General features: G+C 34.3%; 1 non-coding gene across 1 annotated transcript; it reads left to right on the plus strand.

Annotated features, from left to right (window-relative positions):
* The first annotated feature begins 353 nt into the window (after positions 1 to 353).
* LOC141510453 (U6 spliceosomal RNA) lies at positions 354 to 460 on the plus strand. Its single transcript, XR_012474941.1, has one exon. It is a non-coding gene; the product is annotated as a U6 spliceosomal RNA (small nuclear RNA).
* Positions 461 to 23,404: the final 22,944 nt, after the last annotated feature.

The raw sequence follows: 23,404 nt of genomic DNA on the forward strand, positions 1-23,404 counted from the left end.
TTTGCTGTCTGTCTGCTTGCAACTTATTTAGCTACTCCTCTAAGAATTTAGATGCTATATCACTTGCTGCATATATGTTTAATATTCATATTATTTCATTGTGTATGGTACCTATTAGGAAGATGTAGTTTCCTTCATTATACCTTTTAGATAAATGGTTTTGCTTTTGCTTTTTTTGAGATTAAGATTAAGAGTACCACCCCTATTTTTTCTTTTATACTTTTCTTTTATGCTTCAGGTTTTTACTGTTATTTGTGTATTTCTCTCTGATTCAAATATGTTTCTTATAAGAAGCGTATTTTAAGATTCTGGTTTTTAATCCACTGTACCATTCAGATACATTTGATTATGGAGTGCTCGTTTCAGCAGCACATATACTAAAATTGGAACTATACCGAGAAGATTAGCATGGACCCTGCACAAGGATGACATGCAAATACATGAAGCATTCGATGACAGAATCCATACAAATCACATTAACAGTTTTGATTACTGAGTATTTTCCTCCCTCCTATCTTCTCCAGCATGTATTTTCCCTTTCTTTTCTCCTTCTCCCTAATCACTAATATTTGCCTTCTGACTGCTGCCTCCCTTAAATTTGCCCTCCCTTCTATTTGCATTTTTCCCCCTTGTCTTTTCCTTTTTCAAGTTTTTCTTTTCCTTTTCCTCACCCTCCTTCCCCTTTCTTTCCCCTTTCTTCTCCTAATTCCTTGTAGAATAACATAAATGTCTAAACCCAAGTGAGAATGATGTTGATCACTCTTTGAGTCAAAGATTTACTCAGTGTTCACACCTTTCATTCTTTCCCTCTACTATCATAGGTTCATTGTACCTCTTCATGTGCTGTTATATCCTATAATGTCTTTTCCTTTTTCTCCCAGTACAATTCATTGTTATGTCATATTTTATAGATGTTTTGTAGCCATAACCTCTATCAAAGTATTCTCCTTTCAACTGTCTGGATGATTATTTGCAGATATACAGTTCCAGATTAACAGAAGAAGAAATAAAATACATAAAACACAAGTGAAATAAAAATGTCCTGAAGTTCTATGTTCATTTCAAGATAAGGATAGGGAAGAAACCTTTATGTACTTTATGAAGTACAATTATTAATGCTTATAAGCACATCACAATCATTTTGTACTCATACCCTCTATCCAAATACATCCCATCAACTGTTCTATTCAAAGTATAATACTCAATAGCAATAAATATCATCAACTAATAATAAATTTAAATTCATACACACTGCCTAAGTTCACTTTCTTCCATTGTCCCAGCAGAAATACAACTCCTAAGAGCTAAAAGGGTTATCACCTCATAACCTCTCTCTAAATTCCCAGCCTTAAACTGTCTTTAAAGAAATGCAGTTCTTAAGAGTTATAAATATTATCTAATTTTAATTCCTCTAAACACTTTTCCTTTGTCCTTTGTCTAAGAATGGTCCATTCAGCTGTCTTAAGAGAAGCATAATTCTAAAAAATTAGAAGTATTGTCTTCTAGGTAAGAATATGTATAAATTAATCTTATTGACTAACATTTTTTTCTTTCTCTATACTCTTTCTCATAGCTCTTGAATATTTTATTTGAAGATCAGGTTTTTGTTCACTTCTGGTCTTTTTATCAGGTAAGTTTGAAGGTCTTCTCATTCAGTGAAAATCCAGGATTTCAGGCCAAGATGGTGGAGAGAAGATAGGCACAGTTGTAAAGTTTTCTGGTCTTTCCCCATCTATGATATGAAACAAACCTCTTAACAGAAATCTGACTAACAAAACCAGAAATAAAAGCCAGGAGAAAGAACATCTACCTCAGGATTTGTCTTCCACAGCCAAGGGTGAATCCAGGCACAGAGAGTGGATCAGTCTCAGATCAACTTGATTAGGGGCTGAATTGGAACCCAGGGTGCCTGAGGGCCCAAGTGCCTGACCTACTTGATGGGGGGGGGGGCTAGACCACAGGGCCTTGGGTCTACTAGGGAGCAGAGCCATTGGTGTTGGTGCTGACACTCTGGAGTTTGCCAACAAGGCTGGGGGTAGAGTTCTTCTGCAGGAGACCTGTGGACACCATCCCTGAGCTCCTTGGGTGTGTGGAATGCTGAGTCCACACCTCCAAAGAAGCTGAGGCCTCTTCCCAGAACAAATACAATTACAGAGTACTCTTGCCCCAGGCACAGGTGGGTGAGAAGAAGAACCAGCACAGCTGACAATAGGGAGAGGGATGACCTCCACCTTAGAGCCCACCACTGACTGCAGACAAAAGTATTTAATATTTTCAATCACTCCCTTCAGGCTAAAGGAGTAGGCCTTAATCAAGGTCACAGAAACTCCAGACAAAACATAAAGCACCTCCTACTGGCCAGTCAGGGAAATTTCACCCATTGAGTAAAGCATTTAGGGATTCCAACACCAAACCTCTGTGAAGCAGCCCCTGCTCAACTCAGGGTCTTAGTAAAATGAAGAAAGGTCAGCTGTGAGGTGGATCCATAGAAAAATTCATGGAAGGAAAAGACCCTAATTCAGAGAAACCCAGAACCTCTGAGGAGAATATGGTCTCATCTCCAGCACACAATGACTTGCTTGTAGAAATAAGGAAAGAGTTTAAAAATCAATTGGAAAGTTTGGAAAAAGAAACCTAAGAGAAGATGTTAATCTTGCAACAACAAAATAAATCATTGGAAAAAACAATTGGACAAATACAAAATGAGAATAAATCTCTCAGATCCTCAATTGGACAAATACAAAATGAATATAATTATCTCAGATACTCAATTGGGCAAATTCAAAAAGAAAATAATTCTATCAAAAATCAATTGGTCAAATGGAAAGCTCTTTCAAAAGAAGAACTATCCAAGTGCAAAAGGAGTTGCAAAAGGTAAATGAAGAAAACTACTTCCTAAAAAAAAAGAATGGAGTCTGTGGAAACTAATGACTTCATGAGACAGCAAGAGCCTGTTAAATAAATTTAAAAAAATAGAGAAAATAGAAAAAAAATGTAAAATACCTCATCAGCAAAAGCACTGACCTTGAGAATAGATCGAGCAGGGGCAACCTGAGAATTATTGAACTGCATCAATATTAAGGGATCAAAGGACCTGAAATGAGATATTCTGAAGAGCAAGGGAGCTTGGAATGCAGCCAAGAATTCACTATCCCACAAAGCTGAACCTTCTCTTCCAGGGAAAAAGATGGACAGTTAATGAAATGGAAAAATTCCAAAAATTCCTGATTAAAAGACCACAGCTAAATAGAAAATTTGGACTTCAAACAGGAGGTTCCAGAGACATATGAAAAGATAATTTAAAAGTGGGGGTGGTAAAATAAGAAAAACTGCTATCCAGTAAATTGAAACTGACTATATCCCAACATAGGGAAAAAGATTCTCATATATCTTGAGAATTGTAGCTCTAACAGAGACAATAAACCTAGCTAGAAATGATGCACATTCGACCTATCCATGAGACTTCTATCCAATGGAATGAAACTGGCTATAACCCCACTTAGGAGAAAGACTCTAATACCTCTCAAGAATTTTAACTCTATGAGATAGAATGTACTTAGCTAGAAGAGACAGATGCTCAGAATTTTCTATGTCTCAGATAGAATGATTTTAAAAACACTACCTCCTTAAAAAGGGGGACAGGAAGGAGACAGAATGAGGGAGGTGATTGAATGGGGTAAATCTCATTACAAAATACCTATGGTAATAGAGGGGGAAGAAGGGAGGAGATGAGAAACACCTTAAACTTCTTCTCATAAGACTTGGCTTAAAATCAACTTACACACATACTGAATTAAAACATCTGACCTTTCCAGTACTAAAAGGGGGAAAAGGGGAGGGGGGATGGAGAAAGGAGGGAGGGGGGAAATGGAAACAAACTAAAGGAAGGGAAGGGAAAAGGGACAAATGGAAAGGGGAAAGAAAGGAGAGGGGTGATATAGGAGCACAAACACACTGAAGAGGGTGGTATTCAGAAATAAAATACTGGGGAATATGGAGAAGGGGGAAAATGCAAACAGAGGGAAGATGGCATGGAAGGGAATAAAGAATTAGTAATCATAACTTTGTATTTGAATGGGATGAACTCTCCCTTGTAAGCAAATAGCAGAGTAGAACAAAAAACCATAATCCTACAATATGCTGCTTAGAAAAACCTCATTTGAAGCAGAGAGATACATATAGAACAAAGGTAAAAGGTTGGAGAAAAAATGTTTTGTTTCAGCTGAAGTGAAAAAAGCAGGGGTAGTAATCATTATCTCAGTCAAATCAGCTGCAAAAATACATAGTGTTAAAAGAGAGAAGGAAGGAAAATTTATCCTCCTAAAAGGTATCATAGCCAATAAAGTTATTTCAGTACTGAATATATATGCACCCAATGAGATAGCATCTAAACTCTGAGAGGAGAAGCTGAAAGTACTACAGGAAGACATAGACAGCAAAACTCTCCTAAGTGGGAGACCTCAACCTCCTGCTCTCAGGTCTAGATAAATCGAATCATGAAATAAACAAGAAAGAATTTAATGAGGTGAATAGATTGTTAGAAAAACTAGATATGGCAGACTTATGGAGGATATTGAATGAGGATGGAAAGTAATGTACCTTTTTCTCTGCATTATATAGCACCTATACAAAAATTGACCATGTATTAGGACTTAAATCCTACCAATCAACTTCAGAAACACAGAAATAGTGAATATATCTTTCTCAGATCTCAATGCAATAAAAATCATATGCAATATTGGGCCAAGTACATATAGACACAGAACCAATTTGGACTGAATAACTTCATTTTAAAGAATGAGTGGATGAAAAAACAAATTATAGAAAGAATTAATCATTTTATCCTAGATAATGACAATAATGAAATAAGTTACCAAAACCTTTGGGATTCACTGAAAGCGGCTGTCTCGGGATATAGTATATCTTTAAATGCTTACATGAATAAATTAGAGATGAGGAAATCAATGAACTAAATATGCAACTAAAAAATTAGAGAAAGAAGAAATTAAAAATCCCCTATTAAATATCAAATTAGAAATTCTAAAAATTAAATGAGAAATTAATAAAATAGAAAGCAAAAAAAAAACTATTGAATTAATAAATAAAACCAAAAGTTGTTTTTAAGAAAAAAACAAAAACATTGTTAAGCCTCTTGTCAATTTGATTAAAAAAAGAAGGAAGAAAATCAACCTGTTAGTATCATAAATGAAAATGGTGAGCTCAATGGCGGTAAGTAAAGTAATAAGTCAAAATTATTTTTCCAAATTCTATGCCAATAAATCTGATAATCTAAGTGAAATGGATGAATATTTACAAAAATATATGTTGCCCAGGTAAAATGAAGAGGAGATTAAATACTTAAACAAACCTATCTCAGAAAAAGAAATTTAAAAAGCCATCATTGAACTCCCTAAGAAAAAAATCTCCAGGGCCTGATGGATTCATAAGTGAATTTGGCCAAACATTTAAGGAAAATTTGGTTCCAAGTCTATATAAACTCTCTGGAAAAATAGGGAAAGATGGAATTCTGCCTAACTCTTTCTTTGAATCCAATATGGTGCTTATACCTAAACCCGGAAGAGTTAAAACAGAGAAAGGAAATTACAGACCTGGCTCCCTGATGACTATAGATGCAAAAATCTTTTAAAAAATCTTAGCAAAATGATTACAACAAGTTATCCTGGAAAATTACGTTATGATCAAGTAGGATTTATCCCAGGAATGCTTGGTTGGTTCAATGTTAGGAAAACTGCTAGTATAATCAATTATTTCAACAACAAACCTCTCAGAAATTATAAGATCTTATCAACGGATGCCGAAAAATCTTTTGACAAAATACAGCAACCATTCCTATTAAAAACACTAGAGAGTAAAGGAAAAAATGGACTGGTCCATAGAAAAATTAGTAGTATCTATCTGAAACCATCAACAAGCATTATATTCAATAGGGAGAGGCTAGAGGCATTCCCAATAAGATCAGGGGTGAAACAAGGGTCCCATTATCACCACTACTATTGAATATCATATTAGAAATGTTAGCTTCAGAAATTAGAGAATAAAAAGAAATTGAAGGAATTAAAATTGGAAAGGAAGAGACAAAACTCTCACTCTTTGCAGATGATATGATGGTCTACCTAGACAATCCCAAGAAATCATCCAAAAACCTACTGGAAACAATTAGCAATTTTAATAAAGCTGCAGTTTATAAAATAAACCCTCATAAATCCTCAACTTTTCTATATATGTCTAGGAAGATACAGCAGGAACAGCTAGAAAGAGAAATCCCATTCAAAGTAACCTCAGACAATATAAAATACTTGGCAGTCTATTTGCTAAGACAGACTTAGAAACTTTTTGAAAACAATTATAAAACACTTCTCATGCAAATTAAATTAGACTTATATAACTGGGCAAATATCAACTATTCATGGATAGGTAGAGCTAATATAATAAAAGTGACAATTGTACCAAAACTAACCTACCTGTTTACTCCCCTATGAATCAAAATTCCAAAAAAATTACTTTGAGCTGGAAAAAATTTGTAAGTAAATTCATATGGAGAAATAAAAAGTCAACAATTTCCTGGGATTTGGTGAAAAAAAGTGCAAAATTAAGGGCTGGATAGTTGATTCCTGGTTGCATTCCAACCTCCTTTCCTAAATGGAATATTGAACTCTAGTGTCCCCAAATCCTTTAATATTGAAGTTGACAAGTCCTGTGTAATACTGACTATGGCTTTCTTATATTTAAATTTCTTCTTTTTTAGCAGTTTGTAGTATTTTCTCTTTTAACTGAGAATTCTGTAATTTACCTTCAATATTCCTTTATTTTGATATTTCTTTCTGAGGGTGATGGATATATTCTTTCAAGGATGAATTTATCTTCTTGTTCAAGGATATTAGGGCAGTTTTCCATGATGATTTCCTGAAAGATATTATCCAGGTTCTTTTTTATCCTGATTTTCAGGTACATTAACAATTCATACATTATGTCTCCCTGATATATTTTCCAGGGTGGTAATTCTTCCTAAAAGATACTTCACATTTTATTCTAATTTTTCAGTCTTTTGATTTAGTGTGATATAATCTTATTGTGTTATGGAGTCATTAGATTCCATTTGTTCAATTCAAATTTTTAAGATTTTGTTTTCTTCATTTAGACTTTGTATTTTCTTTTTACTTGGTTAATTTTGCTTTTAGATGAGTTCTTTTCTTTTATCCCCATGATTTATTTTACTTTTAAAGTATTTTGTAGTATTATCTACAATAAAATTGACAGAGTGCTTATAGAGGTAACTAAAAATGAGTTGTCTAGAAAACAAAGAGAGGAGAGTCTAGGTTAGACAGAAACCTCAGGAGGGTGATTGGTCAGAGTGATAAGGTGGATAAGCATTATGGTACACTTATAAAATTACTTCATTGAATTTATTGAGCTATTTTTTGATGGGGAAAAATAATTCATATAAGGAACCACCTACGGTACTTTGCAAATTTAAGTCAACATGCTCAACTGAATCTAAGGTGATTGAAAATTTTGAGGATCCTGCCTTTACATTATATTCTTATTACTGGCCATGTCTGCAATCATGTTCCAAATGTTGAATCCAGTACCTTAAATGGGGAGAAAGTAATCACCACATGACAATGATTAAGGAAAAATTAATAGTATCCAAGGGTTGATTCTGTCTGAGATAAATAAGGTGTAGCCTAAGGACTGATCCAATACATGAAATCAGAAAACAATTTAAATGAAGACTGAATTTGTATAAAGGTTAACTCCACATAATGAGATGAGAAATGGCAATGAGAGAGATGAAACTCCTAATCTTGAAAATTTGGCAAAGAGCTTGTTTATGGATGAATTGGGAATCAGTAATATAACAATTACTTTTAACATTCCCATTATACTCAATCCTCTAGGACTTTTGATGCATAATTTTAGTCTCTATCACTACTATTGTTCTTCACTAAGCTCTTCATATTGTCATATTTTGATGTATTTGTGCTTTTAGTATATCAGTACCACTTCCTCTATTCATATCTATTTATATTCTCCATAGAATAACTATATATTGTGATGACAACCTTCCTCTAAAGGACCTTCTAAGGAAATCTCTGTGGATATCAATGCAATGCTTTGATCCTAAGTTATCCCTATATCTTTCTGCCTACCAAAATGTCTACATATGCCTTAGAAAAGTTGTGAACAACAGGCTCATGGCAATGAAATTGCCACTTGAAGGAAAATGCCATGCCACCATCATAAAGGCCACTGCTACCATCATATGAAAAACCCTAATGAAGTCAAATGAAAATGTTATTAAGATTGGAGACATTTATAATCAATGTCTCCAAAGAGGAAAAGCTGAAAATTCTTGGTGAATTTAATGGTAGAGTAATTTTAGACTTCCAGACAAGGCAGAGAGTCCTTGGTAGGAAAAAGCAACAGCAAAGGTCACTTACTACTGAGGACTTGTAGATCTTATAAACTTCTCATCACAAGCATTGTCTTCTGTTTACCTAAATAGACATTAAAAAAAAATTCCTGGATGCACCCTCATAGCAAACATTGGCATATAAATTGACTATATAATTTTAAGGAGAAGGGACAGATAGGATGTGAGAATGACAAAGACAATATGTGGGTGCAGATTGCTGAACTGATCACTGACTCCTCCTCTCCAAGCTAATTTTTAACTTTTAATTAAATCAGCCCAAGGCAAAGTGACTACCAAAATAATTAATGTCAAGAGATTAGAGTGCTTCTCTGAGTAGGAATGGCTTGTTGCTACCTTGGAGGGACAATTGAGGCAACCCCCAGTTGGCAACAGTGTAATAGAAAAGGAGTAGGTAACTTTCATAGAGTTGGTATACAGAACTACATTTGATAAACTAAGTCAGAACATTGACAAAAATCAAGGCTGGTTTAATGAAAATGATACAGAAATACAGAAACTGCCAAATGAAAAAAGAGAACTCCATAGGGCTTACTAGCAGGGAAGCTCATACATTTCTTTTTTTTTTCTTTAAGAAAGATTTTATTTATTTTGAGTTTTACAATTTTTACCCTATTCTTGCTTCCCTCCCCCACCCTCGACAGAAGGTAGTTTTTACATTATTTCCATGGTATACATTGATCCAAGTTTAATGTGGTAAGAGAGAATTCATATCCTTATGGAAGAAAAATAATGTATAAGAAACAGCAAAATTACATAATAAGATAACAGGTTTTATTTTTTTGAAATTGAAAATAATGGTCTTTGATCTTTGTTAAAATTCCACAATTCTTTCTCTGGTTACATGCTCATCCATTTCTAAGAAGGCAGTGTGCAATTCCATCAAAAGTAAAGCACAAGTGAGGCTTAGAGAGCTTCAGGATTCGTGGGTCAGTAATATGGCAAATGACATTCAGTTTTATACAGATAGTAAAAATAGACACTGCATTTATGAAGCTCTGGAGAGTATTTATGGGCCAAAAACCTACTCAGTGCTGATGGAGCCACATTGAGTAGTAATAGGGATAATATCCTAGAGAGTAGGACTGAACACTTCTATACTGATCATTATTTAAGATTTTTTTAATCTATATTCATTAAGGAGATAGGTCTGTAATTTTCTTTCTCTTGTTTGGTTCATCCTCTATATGTATCAGCACCATGCTGATGTCATAGAAAGAGGCAGACTTCCAGCTTCACCTATTTTTGTGAAAAAAAAATTTATATATAATTGGAACCAATTGCTCCTGAAATGTTTGATAAAATTCACTTGTGAATCCATCGTATCCTAGTGATATTTTCTTATGGAGTTCAATAATTGCTTGTTGAATTTCCTTTTCTGAGATAGGGTTATTTAGGTATTTAATTTCCTTTTCATTTAAAATGGGCAACTTATATTTTTATAAATAGTGATTCATTTCATTTAGATTTTCTAATTTATTGCCATACAGTTGGACAAAATAATTCCCAATTATTACTTTAAATTCTTCCTCATTGACAGTGTGTTCACCTTTTTCATTTATGATACTAGCAATTTGATTGTCTTCTTTCTTTTTTTTAATCAAATTAACCAGAGGCTTATGAATTTAATCATTTTTTTCATGGAATCAATTCTTGGTTTTATTTAATTAGTTTAATAGTTAAGAAAACTATCAATTTTATTAATTTCTCCTTTAATTTTTAGAATTGATAATTTGGTATGCAATTGGGGGTTTTTAATTTGTTCTTTCTCTAATTTTTTACTTACATATTTAATTCATTTATTTCCTCTTACTCTAATTTATCAATGTAATCATTTAAAGATAAAATATATTCTCGGATAACTGTCTTGTCTGTATCCCATAAGTTTTGGTATGTTGTCTTGTTGCTCTCATTATTTAGGATAAAATCACTAATTCTTTTTATTGTTTGATCTACACATTCTTTAAAATGGAGTTATTTATTTTCCTGTTAGGTTTAGATCTATGTCTCCATAGCCCACTATTGCAAGAGATTTTTATTGCATTATGGTCTGAGAAGGATGTATTCACTCTTTCTGCCTTTCTGCATTGGATTATAAGGATTTTATGCCCTAGTACATGGTCAATTTTTGTGTAAGTGCCATGAACTGCAGAAAGAAAGTATATTCCTTTATATCAGCATTCAATTTTCTCTACAGGTCTATTATGTCTAGGTTGTCTAACACTCTATTTGCTTAGATTTGATAGACCTTTGGAGAAAGTGGAGTGGGGATAGTACCTCAATCAACTTCTCCTCTGAGAAGTTGGATGCTATACTACTTGATACATACATATTAAATATTGAAATTGTTTCATTGTAGGGGTGGCTAGGCGGCATAGTGGATAAAGCACCAGCCCTGGAATCAGGAGTACCTGGGTTCAAATCTGGTCTCAGACACTTAATAATTACCTAGCTGTGTGGCCTTGGGCAAGCCACTTAACCCCATTTGCCTTGCAAAAAAGAAACATAAAAAAAATTGTTTCATTGTCTATGGTACCTTTTATGAGGATATAGTTTCCTTCCTTATAGCTTTTAATGAGATCTATTTTTGCAGCTGCTTTGTCTGTGATAAGTTTGCTACCCCTAATTTTTTCACTGCATTTTACCTTTATATGTATGTCTCTGCATCAAGTGAGTATCTTGTAAGCAGCATATTGTAGGATACTGGTTTTTAATCCACTCTACTATTCACTTACATTTTATTGTAGACCTCATCCCATTCACAATCAAAGTTGTAATTACTAACACATTATTGCTCTTCATGCTATCTTTCCTCTGTTGTATTTTCCCCTTTTTAACTTTATCCATATTGATGAATATTTAGTTTCTGAATTGCCCAATATTTTGTTTCTGAATACCACTACCATTAGGTTGTTTTCCCCCTTGTATCCAACCTCCCTCCCCTTTCTTCCCCTATCCCTTTTCCCAGTTTTTCTTCACTACCTTCTGTTAGTTCCTCTTTTCATTTGCCCTCCCCTTTCAACTTTTAATACTTGAATTCTTATCTTAACTAAGGGTGTGTATGTTTACTTTAAGCCAAATCTGATGAGAGTAGGAATCAGGAGGTTTTCACCTTCTTCCTTCTTCATCTCTATAAAAATAGGTCCTTTGTATGTCTTTATGTAATGTGATTTACCCCATTCAGTCTCCTCCATCCTCCAACCTCTTTACTGTCATCCCTTTTAAGGAGATAATTTTTTAAAATCATTCTATCAGAGTCATGGATAAGTCATGAATTTCCATTACTTTTGTCTAAGTACAATCTCTCTAATAAAGTTAAAATTCTCAAGAGTTGTGAGAATCTTTCTCTCAGGTTGGGTATAGCCAGTTTCATCTTATTGGATGACAGTTTTTTTCTTCACCCTTTTGTAGCTTTTCATGTGACTCCCAAGTCTCCTGTTTGAAATCCACATTTTCTATTCTGGTCTTCTCATCAGGAAAAGTAGGAAGTCTCCCATTTTGTTAAATGTCCATCTTTAGGTTTCTTTAGGTTTCTTTTCCCAATTGCTTTTTAAACTCTTTCCTCATTTCTTCTAGGAAGTCTTTCTGGGCTGGAGATCAATTCATATTCTCCTCAGAAATTCTAGATCTCTCTGAGTTAGTATCTTTGTTTTCAAGGTTGTCTTCTATGGGCCCCCTTTCTGCTGGCCTTTCTTCATTTTGCTAAGATCTTATGTTTGGGGAGGGACTGGTTAATAGATCCTTGGTGTTGAGATCCCTAGAGGCTTTGCTCATTGGGTTTGGTAACTCCAAGTGAACTGGCCTGGGAGGGATGCTTTTTCCTTTCTCTGGAGTGTCTGTGACCTTGATTTGAGGACGACTCCTTAGGTCTTGGGAGGATGTGGGACATAGTTGTATACTATTATCCTTGAACAATGTTGACAGGGCTCTGCTGCTAACTAGATAATCTCTCTCTATTCAACTAAGGGAGCTTTGCTGCCCATACCTGAGTGGGGTGAGAGGGATTTGGGACAGCTGTTACTGTGTTTGTCCTGGGCAGAGGGCTCAGGTGGAAGTATGTAGCCCACTTTCCTAAGCTGAGCAGATTGATGTCCAGCAGCACTCAACTCTCAATGCTGGAATTCCCCCTCTAGCCCCACTGGGGCTCCCCCAGACCTCCACTCCCTGAGCCAAAGCTTCTGCAACTGATCTTTGGTTGATCCTCAGGCTTCACCCTGCCACCCCTGGCCTGGATCTCTTCTCTATACCTCTGACTGACCCACACTCCCCTGAGAAAGATCTTGTTGGTAGATGTTCCTCTAGCTTCTTTTTCTGGATTTTGTCAATCAAATCTCCATAAAAGACATGATTCATGTTAGTTCAGAGGAAAAGCCCGGAGTCCTTAGCACAGTGCCTGGCTTCTCACCACCATCTTGGTCAGAAGTCCCTTCCATGGGGGTCTTAACAGACCATCATTAATCAATGCAGAAATCATTGACCATTTACCTCAAGTTGAAGTTATTATGTCCTCAGCTAGAATTCCAATTGAAGAAGAGCCATTAGGCTCCCTTAATGTGGCAAGTCATCTGGTGTTGATTCTATTTCAGTTCAGATTTCCAAGGAGGGGCTTCCAATGTTCATGCAAAAGCTTACTGAAATGTTCTAGTTTATATGGTATGAAGAAATTATTTCCCAGAAATTCAAGGATGCCTCCAATTTCCATCTCTATAAAAGTAAAGGGAATAGATTGTCCTCTAGCAATCCCAGGGGTATTTCTCTTTTATTCACAACTAAGATTCTTGCCAAATGCTCCTCAGTAGACTATTCTTTCACCAGGAAGATAGTCACCTCCTTGAGAGCCAGTGTGGCATCAGAAAGGGTCAAGGAATAGTTGATATAGTATTTGCTGATCGACAACTCCAGGAAAAATACCAGGAACATAATAGAGTTCTGTATCCAACATTTATAGATTTGACCAAGGCTTTTGATACTGTCAGTTATGAGAGTTTATGGAAAATTATGTCAAATTATGTCAAAATTTAATTCTGAAGATTGCCTAACAGAAGATATCAGAAACTGGGGTCCTTTATCAAACTAAATTAGCAAACTTCCAACATTACTATAGAGAGTGCCACTTCGGTGGACTATACACATTATTAGATTACCAGAAGTATGCTTGCCAAAAAAGACGACTTTATGGAGAACTCACCCAGGGCAAGCACTCACAGGGGTTCAGAAAAAGTGATACAGGGGCACCCTGAAGGTCTCTCTTAAGAACTGTGGAACTGATTATGCAGCATGGTAGACACTAGTACAGAAATGCCTAGCATGTCATGCCCTCACCAGACGTGTTCTATGAGGAAGGAAATATTGAAGCAGTTCAAAGGAAACATGAGATATGTAAATTTAAAGTAACGACCCCAGTTGTTCATATGAACCATTTGTGCCTGATATGTGGGAGAGAATTCCAAGGTCATATTAGTCTGATCAGCCCCATTTGAACACATTGTAACTAATCTCTAATACAGTGATGGCATTTTAGTCTTCTTCAATAACAGAATTTTGGTAGCTTAATGTGTAAAAATAATTATAGGGAATGCATGCTAGTTAATCCAAATATTGTGAGATTATCATTAATCCTGGAATTACCTACAATTTTGATATTTCTAAAATGATTTGTATTTTTGTGATTGAATCAATTTGTGGATTTGTAAAATGAATGTGTAATTAACTGTATTAAACCACAATTCATGGTAGTATCACTGAAAGAAACCTGATGTTAAAAGATATATGGAGGATTATGGAAAGTGCTATAAATTTCCCAGAAGTTATTCCTTATTTTCTATTAATTTCTGAGCTGAATGTTCACCTAAACAGTGTCTGTACAAGTTATGTATCCTGAAAGACAAAATCAATAGACTGACCATCCAACTTTACTCAATTAGTTTTCCCTATTAGCATATTCTAACATCTAAGTCTTACCTAAGAGGCCAAACAATCTGAGAACTCAGTGTGAATTAATTCATCTGAGCATAGGAGAATCTGATCAATCTCACCAACTATTGATAATAACTCTTTTATTTAGACTGAGCAGTCTTTCTTCAATGACAGTAGTGAAATCTATTGACAAGCATATTTCTCTGTTGTACCCCTTTCTGACTTGGTATCAGTTATATAATATCTGAAAATTTATCTTTCCTCTTCTATCTTTCAAGGAATTTATGTGATATTAATATATTCATGGTGATGTCTTATTAGAAAAGAAAAAATACTGTGAAATCTTGTATTCATTATGTTTTTCAGTGAATTGAATGCCTGTAATTGTGGAATTTGCTTCAGGGTATCATCTGCCTGTTCTTTTCATCAAAGTTATCCTAGATATATATACATATATTCACATAAGGATTTTATAAAGATGAGAAAATTCATATGGAACAAGAGATTTCTGTTACCTTTCTTTTCATAATTATACTACCTATGATTTTTCTCCTATTCTCTGGAAATTATTTTCCCTTTGAGATAGCTTATGATAAAGCAATATTCGTTTAGTGCCTTGGAGAATCCACATAAAAAACCAAGAAAAATATTTAATTGCTAAAGGTAATTGCTAAAGGGATAAATTAGAAATATATATATATATATATATATATATATATATATATATATATATATGAAAGTACAATAGCATACATATACACAAAATCCTATATTCTTTTTGTGACACATATATGTATGTGAATTGTGTATAAATTCAGTTACATATGTATACATATTATATTTATGTATTCTGTGAATCTATTTTAGAGAGGATTACAAGACAGACTAGAAGATTTTAAGATGAGAATTGTTTCAAATCCAACTTTTAATACATAATGACTAGACAAGTCATTATATATGGATTTCCTTAGGAAAATATATGACAAGACATTACAGAGGAACATACAGTCCTTCCTGGATAAAGAGAGTTTCCTCATCTAAGAATTCCCTACACAAATGAATTCACTCGTGATTATTTTGTCATTCAGTATTTTCTATGCATTGGTGTGTGTGTGCATGTGTGTGTGTGTGTGCATGAGTGTGTGTTTGTATGTTTGGTAGTTTTTTCAATTACATATATATACATACATGTTCTTTTCCTTAAAATTGTGGAAGTATTTTTCCTATTGAAAAGTGAATTCTGCAATCATTTTAAATAAAAAAAATAAGGCAATGGCAGTATATTTCATCCAACCTCTATTTAAACACTCAAAATATAGAAGGAAATATATACACACACAGACAGACACATATTTATATGTAATGATCACCCTTTTGGATCTAAACTGAGTTTTTACTTAAAGATGAGTGATATGCTTATTACCTTAGTGCACACAAACAATGACTCACAATTTCCAACTAGAATTACTGTGTTATGGAGCAGAAAGGAAAAGTGGACAGAGTTTTCTTTTTATTCAAATATTCTGAGCGTATGTCCCAGTGACAGAGTGAAATGGTTACATATCAAGGAAATGACATCAAATTTGGTAAATTGGTGTTGTGTATGCATGTATGTTTGTTTATTGGGGAGTGGGGTGAGACTTGAGATAATTGTCAATGACAAGATTTGTTTAAGATTCTTCATCTCATCTCCATGGAATAGATATAATGTTCATATTCAGAAGAAGGTGAGGAAATGTTTTATTTTTTAATTTGAGAATGGCTTAACATTTATTCTGTCACTTCATAGGTTAGAATCCTCTGTATACCAACTATTTTAATTAAAAGGAGTAATATCTATATATGACTGTTGGATAAAAGTATCTAGTAATTCTTATTAAGAGGTCTGTTGTAGAATAGTCTCAAATTTATCATTATCTCTTGTTTTACTAGGCTTTGCATATTGGAATGATAGGGCAAATTTTGTCTTTTTTCTGCATTAAAAATTCTTGCTAATATTCCTCAAGAAGAAATTAACTCAAAATACATCATAATGAAAAAGTTCATTTTAAGTAAATGTTACTTCAATTATCATTCTGGGGTTTGGAATTCATTTACTTCATTTACTCTCAAACAAGATGCATCAAGTATTTAGTATATGCAAGGCATGTGCTAGATGCTCTGAAGAGTATAAAAATGAATATAAATAGTTTTATTTTCAAGAAGTTTAAAAGTGGAGATGATATATTCACACATTATTGTTATATAAGATGACATAATAAACATGCCATTAAGTATCCAGCATGGATATGACTCTAAGCATTCTGGGAGGAAACAGTCAAATAGTCAAAAAACATCTACTAAGCATCTATTATATATTAGGTACATTTTAAAATTCTGGGATGCAAAGAAAGGCAAAATAAAATTCCTGCATTCAAGGAACTCACAATCTACTAAGGAACACAATACTCAAATATATACAATTTAATTAATGTGAAATAACTAGAAATAAAAGAAATTGTGAAAGACTTCTGGAAGAAGGGATAATTTTATGTGGGAAGGAAGCCAAAAAGCAGAGTTGAAGAGGAATAACATTATAGGCATAGGGGCCAGGCAGAGAAAAATTCTTGGAGCTGAGAGATGGAGTTTCTTGTTCATGGAAAAAGAAATGAGGCCAGTGTCACTGGATGGCAGACTATATGATAGGCAGGGTGGGAAGATATAAGAAGTCTGGAAATGTGAAGATGATTATAAAGGACTTTGAACTTCAAATGGATAGTTTGTATTTGATCCTAGAGGTGACAGGGAATAATTGGGGGTTGTTGAGTATAGAGGTGAAATTATTTTACTTGTGCTTTGGGAAAATCACTTTGGCAGATGAATGGAAATGGATTGGAGTAGGAAGAGAATTGTGGCAGGCAAACCACACATCGGACTTTTATATTGTTCCAGACATGATATAAGAGGAACCCATATCATCATGGTGTCAGTTATAGAGGACCAAGAGATTTTGTTAAAAAAAAAGTCAAGATTTTGTACTAGAGATTCATTGACTTAGAATAAAAAAAATATAGAAAATGAAAACATGAACAGAGAATAGAATAAATGTGAAAAAAAAGATGTCACTCTATGAATTGTATTAGGAGGGCTAAAACTAAGAGTGAAATTAGGTTGTTAAGGAACAGAAAGGAAAAGTTTTAAAATGTTCTTTTTGAGCTCTAGTAAAGTAAAGGGTAAAAGAAGAGTCAGGATTGCTGCTTATATTTGCTGCCTGAGGAACCTATACCTGTTTTTGTTTTATATCTGGAGTTATAGATTATGGGTTTAGAGCTGTAAGGTATATTTGAAGTTATCTATTCCTACCCCTTCCACTTACTTTTACAGTTACTTTTCAAAACTTAAAAATTTATTTATTTACTTATATATTTATTTGCATCCATATGCACATGTATATTTTTAAGTTACAAATTTCCTTCCACCCTCTCTTCCTTTCCCCCTCCCCTCAGTGGTGAACAATCAAGCTAACCTTATGCATACATATCTTTGATAAACTTGTGTACAGATGAGTTATTTTTGAAATGAGAAATTAGGAATAAGGGAAAGAGATACATAAAAGACAATTTTTTATAAAGTGTTCATCAGATTCTGAAGGGTTGTTTTTTTCCTACACTTTCTACTGCACAAATGAGATAACTTAGACTTAGAATGGTTAAATAACTTGCCCATGATTACATAATTAGTAAGTGTTAAAGGTAGAATTGAAAGACAATATTCTTGTATCCAAGTCCAAAACTATTATTCATTTTAGCAAGGGATTGACATGACAAGAGATTGCTTCTGTCAAAGAAACTACAAAGAAATGTATTCTCATGAGAAAGAATGATTTCTTTAGGAAATCTTTAGGAAGGAAAATGGAAAACATTTGCTTGGCTTAAAGTATTTCTTCCTGGAATGTTCCTGATGGTGTCATTAGTCTTAACTTTGTTAACTTTATTAATTCTTCTCTTAACTAATTTCTCAACTTCATGCTACCCCTCCCCTGAAATATATTATTTTTTTCTTTACAATTCAGTGGTAAGGTTAAAAATTGAACATCTTTATTCCAGTTGTGAGGAGAGAAAAATGAGAGCAAATGTGGGTGGGAGAACTGATGCCAAAATGATTTTCCTTAACTTCCTGTCTGATCAAAAGAGTTCCTTATTCTACCAAGTACATGGGCTTTTTTTGTCTAAAATTTAAGATTTCCTATTAAAAGCCTCATATACTGTTTTATCTATATTCCCCAGTGTTTTGCTTCTGAATACTGTAGTCTTCAGGGTGTTTGCCCTCCTATAGTAATCCCCTCCCCTTTCTTTCCCCTTTCCCCTTCTTCCCTTGCTACTGGTAGTTCCCCTTTTTCTCCTCTTCCCTGTCCCCCTTCCCCTTTTCCCCTGTCCCCCCTTTTAATACTTGTAAGGTAAGTTTCTTAATTTAACTGTGTGTGTCTAAGTTAACATTAAGCCCAGTCTGATGAAATGAAGATTCAAGTGGTTCTCACCTCCTCCCTTCTTCTCCTCCATTACAATAGGTCTTTTGTACCTCTTGATGTATTGAGATTTACCCCATTTAGTCTCCTGGATCCTCCAATCTCCTTACTGTCTTAAGGAGGTATTGTTTTTAAGTCATTCTATTTGAGTCACAGAAAAGTTGTGAGTGTCCATCACTTCTGGCTAAGTATATTCTCTCTAATACAATTACAATTCTCAAGAGTTATGACACTCTTTCTCTCAAGTAGGTATATAGCCAATTTCATCTTATTGGATAGGAGTTTTTTCCCCCTTTACCTTTTTTTTTTAACATTTTCATGTGTCTCTTGATTCTCCTGATAGATGTCCAAATTTTTTATTTAGCTCTGGTCTTTTCATCAGGAAAATTGGAGGTCTCCCATTTCATTAAATGTACAGAGAGAAGGCTCAGCTTTGTTGGATAGTGGATTTTTGCCTGCATTACAAGCTCCCTTGCTCTTCAGAACATCTCATTCCAGGTGGTTCAATCCCTTGATGTTGCTGCAACCAGGTCCTACATAATCCTTACTAAGATCTTTGGTATTTAATTTTTTTTCTTTCTCACTGCTTGTAGGATTTTTCTTTTATCGGATAATTCTGGAATTTGTCCACAACATTCCTTGGTGTTTTCATTTTAGGATCTCTTTCCAGAGGGGATTGATTATATTCTTTTTTTTTTTAGGTTTTTGCAAGGCAATGGGGTTAAGTGGCTTACCCAATACCACACAGCTAGGTAATTGTTAATTGTCTGAGGCCAGATTTGAATTCAGGCACTCCTGACTCCAGGGCCAATGCTCTATCCACTGTTCCACCTAGCCACCCCTGATGAATTCTTTCAATAACTATATTGCCCTCTGGTTTCATGATATCAGGGCAATTTCCCATCACTAAATCCTGTAATATTAAGTCCAGGCTTTTTTTTCTATTCAATGTTTTCAGGAAGGCCTATAGTTCTCTGGTTGTCCCTTCTTGATATGTTTTCAAGGTCAGTGGTTTTGCTGATGAGTTATTTTATGTTTTCTTCTATTTTTTGATCTTTTGGTTTCATTTAATAGAATCTTGTTGTCTCATGCAGTCATTAGTTTCCACCAATTCCATTCTTTTTTTTCTTTTTTTATTAAAGATATTATTTGAGTTTTACAATTTTCTCCCAATCTTGCTTCCCTCCCCCACCCCCACCCCACAGATAGCACTCCGTCAGTCTTTACTTTGTTTCCATGTTGTACCTTGCTCCAAATTGGGTGTGATGAGAGAGAAATCATATCCTTAAAGAGAACAGAATTCTCAGAGGTAACCAGATCAGACAATAAGATATCTGTTTTTTTTCCAAATTAAAGGGCATAGTCCTTGCACTTTGTTCAAACTCCACAGCTCCTTATCTGGATACAGATGTTACTCTCCTTTGCAGACAGCCCAAAATTGTTCCCAATTGTTGCACTGATGGCATGTGCAAGTCCTTCAAGGTTGAACATCACTCCCATGTTGCTGTTAGGGTATACAGTGTTTTTCTGGTTCTGCTCATCTCACTCAGCATCACTTCATGCAAATCCCTCCAGGTTTCCCTGAAATGCCGTCCCTCCTGGTTTCTAATAGAACAATAGTGTTCCATGACATACATATACCACAGTTTGCTAAGCCATTCCCCAATTGAAGGACATTTACTGGATTTCCAATTCTTTGCCACCACAAACAGGGCTGCTATAAATATTTTTGTACAAGTAGTGTTTTTACCCTTTTTCCTCATCTCTTCAGGGTATAGACCCAGTAGTGGTATTGCTGGGTCAAAGGGTATGCACATTTTGTTGCCCTTTGGGCATAGTTCCAAATAGCTCTCCAGACGGGCTGGATGAGTTCACAGCTCCACCAACCTTGTAATAGTGTTCCAGATTTCCCACATCCCTTCCAACAATGATCATTATCCTTCCTGGTCATACTGGCCAATCTGAGAGGTTTGAGGTGGTACCTCAGAGAAGCTTTAATTTGCATTTCTATAATAATTAATGATTTAGAGCATTTTTTCATGTGGCTATGGATTGCTTTGATCTCCTCATCTGTAAATTGCCTTTACATATCCTTTGACCATTTGTCATTTGGGGAATGGCTTTTTGTTTTAAAAATTTGACTCAGTTCTCTGTATATTTTAGAAATGAGTCCTTTGCCAGAATCATTAATTGTAAAGATTGTTTTGCAGTTTACTACTTTTCTTTTCATCTTAATTACATTGGTTTTATCTGTGCAAAAGCTTTTTAATTTAATATAATCGAAATCATCTAATTGGTGTTTAAGTGATGTTCTCTAACTCTTCCTTAGTCATAAACTGTTCCCCTTTCCATAGATATGACAGGTAGACTAGTCCTTGATCTTCTAATTTGCTTATAGTATTGGTTTTTATGTCTATGTCCTGTAACCATTTGGATCTTATATTGGTAAAGGGTGTGAGGTGTTGGGCTAATCTAAGTTTCTTCCATACTAACTTTCAATTATCCCAGCAGTTTTTAATCAAAGAGGGAGTTTTTTATCCCAGTGGTCAGACTCTTTGGGTTTATCAAACAGCAGAGTACTATACTCCTCTCCTGCTTTTATACCTAGTCTATTCCACCGGTCCACTACTATATTTCTTAGCCAATACCAAAGAGTTTTGATGACTGATGCTTTATATAATTTATATAATTTTAGATTGGGTACTGCTAAGTCACCTTCATTTGCATTTTTTTTCATTAAGCTCCTGGCAATTCTTGACTTTTTATTTCTCCATATGTATTTACTTACAATTTTTTCTAACTCATTAAAGTAATTTTTTGGAATTTTGATTGGTAGGGCACTAAACAGATAGTTTAGTTTTGGTAGAATTGTCATTTTTATTATATTAGCTCTCCCTATCCATGAGCAGTTGATATTTGCCCAGTTATTTATATCTGATTTAATTTGTGTAAGAAATGTTTTATAATTGTTTTCAAAAAGATTCTGAGTCTGTCTTGGCAAATAGACTCCCAAATATTTTACACTGTCTGAGGTTACTTTGAATGGGATTTCTCTTTCTAGCTCTTCCTGCTGTTTCTTGCTAGACATATATAGAAAAGTTGAGGATTTATGGGGGTTTATTTTATAACCTGCAACTCTGCTAAAATTGCTAATTGTTTCCAGCAGTTTTCTAGATGATTTCTTGGTATTCTCTAGGTAGACCATCATGTCATCTGCGAAGAGTGAAAGTTTTGTCTCTTCCTTCCCAGTTCTAATTCCTTCAGTTTCTTTTTCTTCTCTAATTGCTGATGCTAACATTTCTAATACAATATTGAATAGTAGTGGTGATAATGGGCACCCTTGTTTGACCCCTGATCTTATTGGGAATGCCTCTAGCCTCTCCCCATTGAATATAATGCTTGTTGATGGTTTCAGATAGATACTGCTAATTATTTTAAGGAACATTCCATTTATTCCTACACTCTTTAGTGTTTTTAATAGGAATTGATGCTGTATATTGTCAAAAGCTTTTTCAGCATCTATTGATATGATCATATGATTTCTGATAGGTTTGTTATTGATATAATTGAGTATACTAACAGTTTTCCTAATATTGAACCAACCCTGCATTCCTGGAATAAATCCTACTTGATCATAATGTGTAATGCTAGTGATGATTTGTTGTAGTCAATTTGCTAAGATTTTATTTTGGATTTTTGCATCTATATTCATCAGGGAAATAGGTCTATAATTTTCTTTCTCTGTTTTAACTCTTCCTGGTTTAGGTAACAGGACCATATTGGTTTCATAGAAAGAGTTAGGCAAAGTTCCATCTTTCCCTATTTTTCCAAAGAGGTTATATGGGATTGGAACCAATTGTTCCTTAAATGTTTGGTAGAATTCACTTGTGAATCAATCAGGCCCTGGAGATTCTTTTTTAGGGAGTTCAATAGTGGCTTGTTGAATTTCTTTTTCTGAGATAGGGCTGTTTAGGTATTTAATCTCTTCTTCATTTAACCTGGGCAACTTATATTTTTGTAAATATTCATCCATTTCACTTAGATTATCAAATTTATTGGCATAGAGTTGGGCACAATAATTTCGAATTATTACTTTAATTTCCTCCTCATTGGTGGTGAGTTCACCTTTTTCATTTATAATACTAGCAATTTGGTTTTCTTCTTTCTTTTTTTAATCAAATTTACCAGAGGTATATCAATTTTATTGGTTTTTTCATAATACCAACTTTTGGTTTTATTTATTAATTCAATAGTTTTTTTGGTTTCCATTTTATTAATTTCTCCTTTAATTTTTAAAATTTCTACTTTGGTATTTAATTGGGGATTTTTGATTTGTTCTTTCTCTAATTTTTTTAGTTGCATGTTTAGATCATTAATTTTCTCTTTTGTCAATTTATTCATATAAGCATTTAGAGCCATAATATATCCCCTGAGAGTTGCATTGAATGAATCCCATAGGTTTTGGTATGTTGTTTCATTATTATCATTATCTAGGAAAAAAATCGTTAATTCTTTCTATGATTTGTTTT

This window comes from Macrotis lagotis, chromosome 1, assembly GCF_037893015.1.
Source record: "Macrotis lagotis isolate mMagLag1 chromosome 1, bilby.v1.9.chrom.fasta, whole genome shotgun sequence".
Lineage (NCBI taxonomy): Eukaryota > Metazoa > Chordata > Mammalia > Peramelemorphia > Peramelidae > Macrotis > Macrotis lagotis.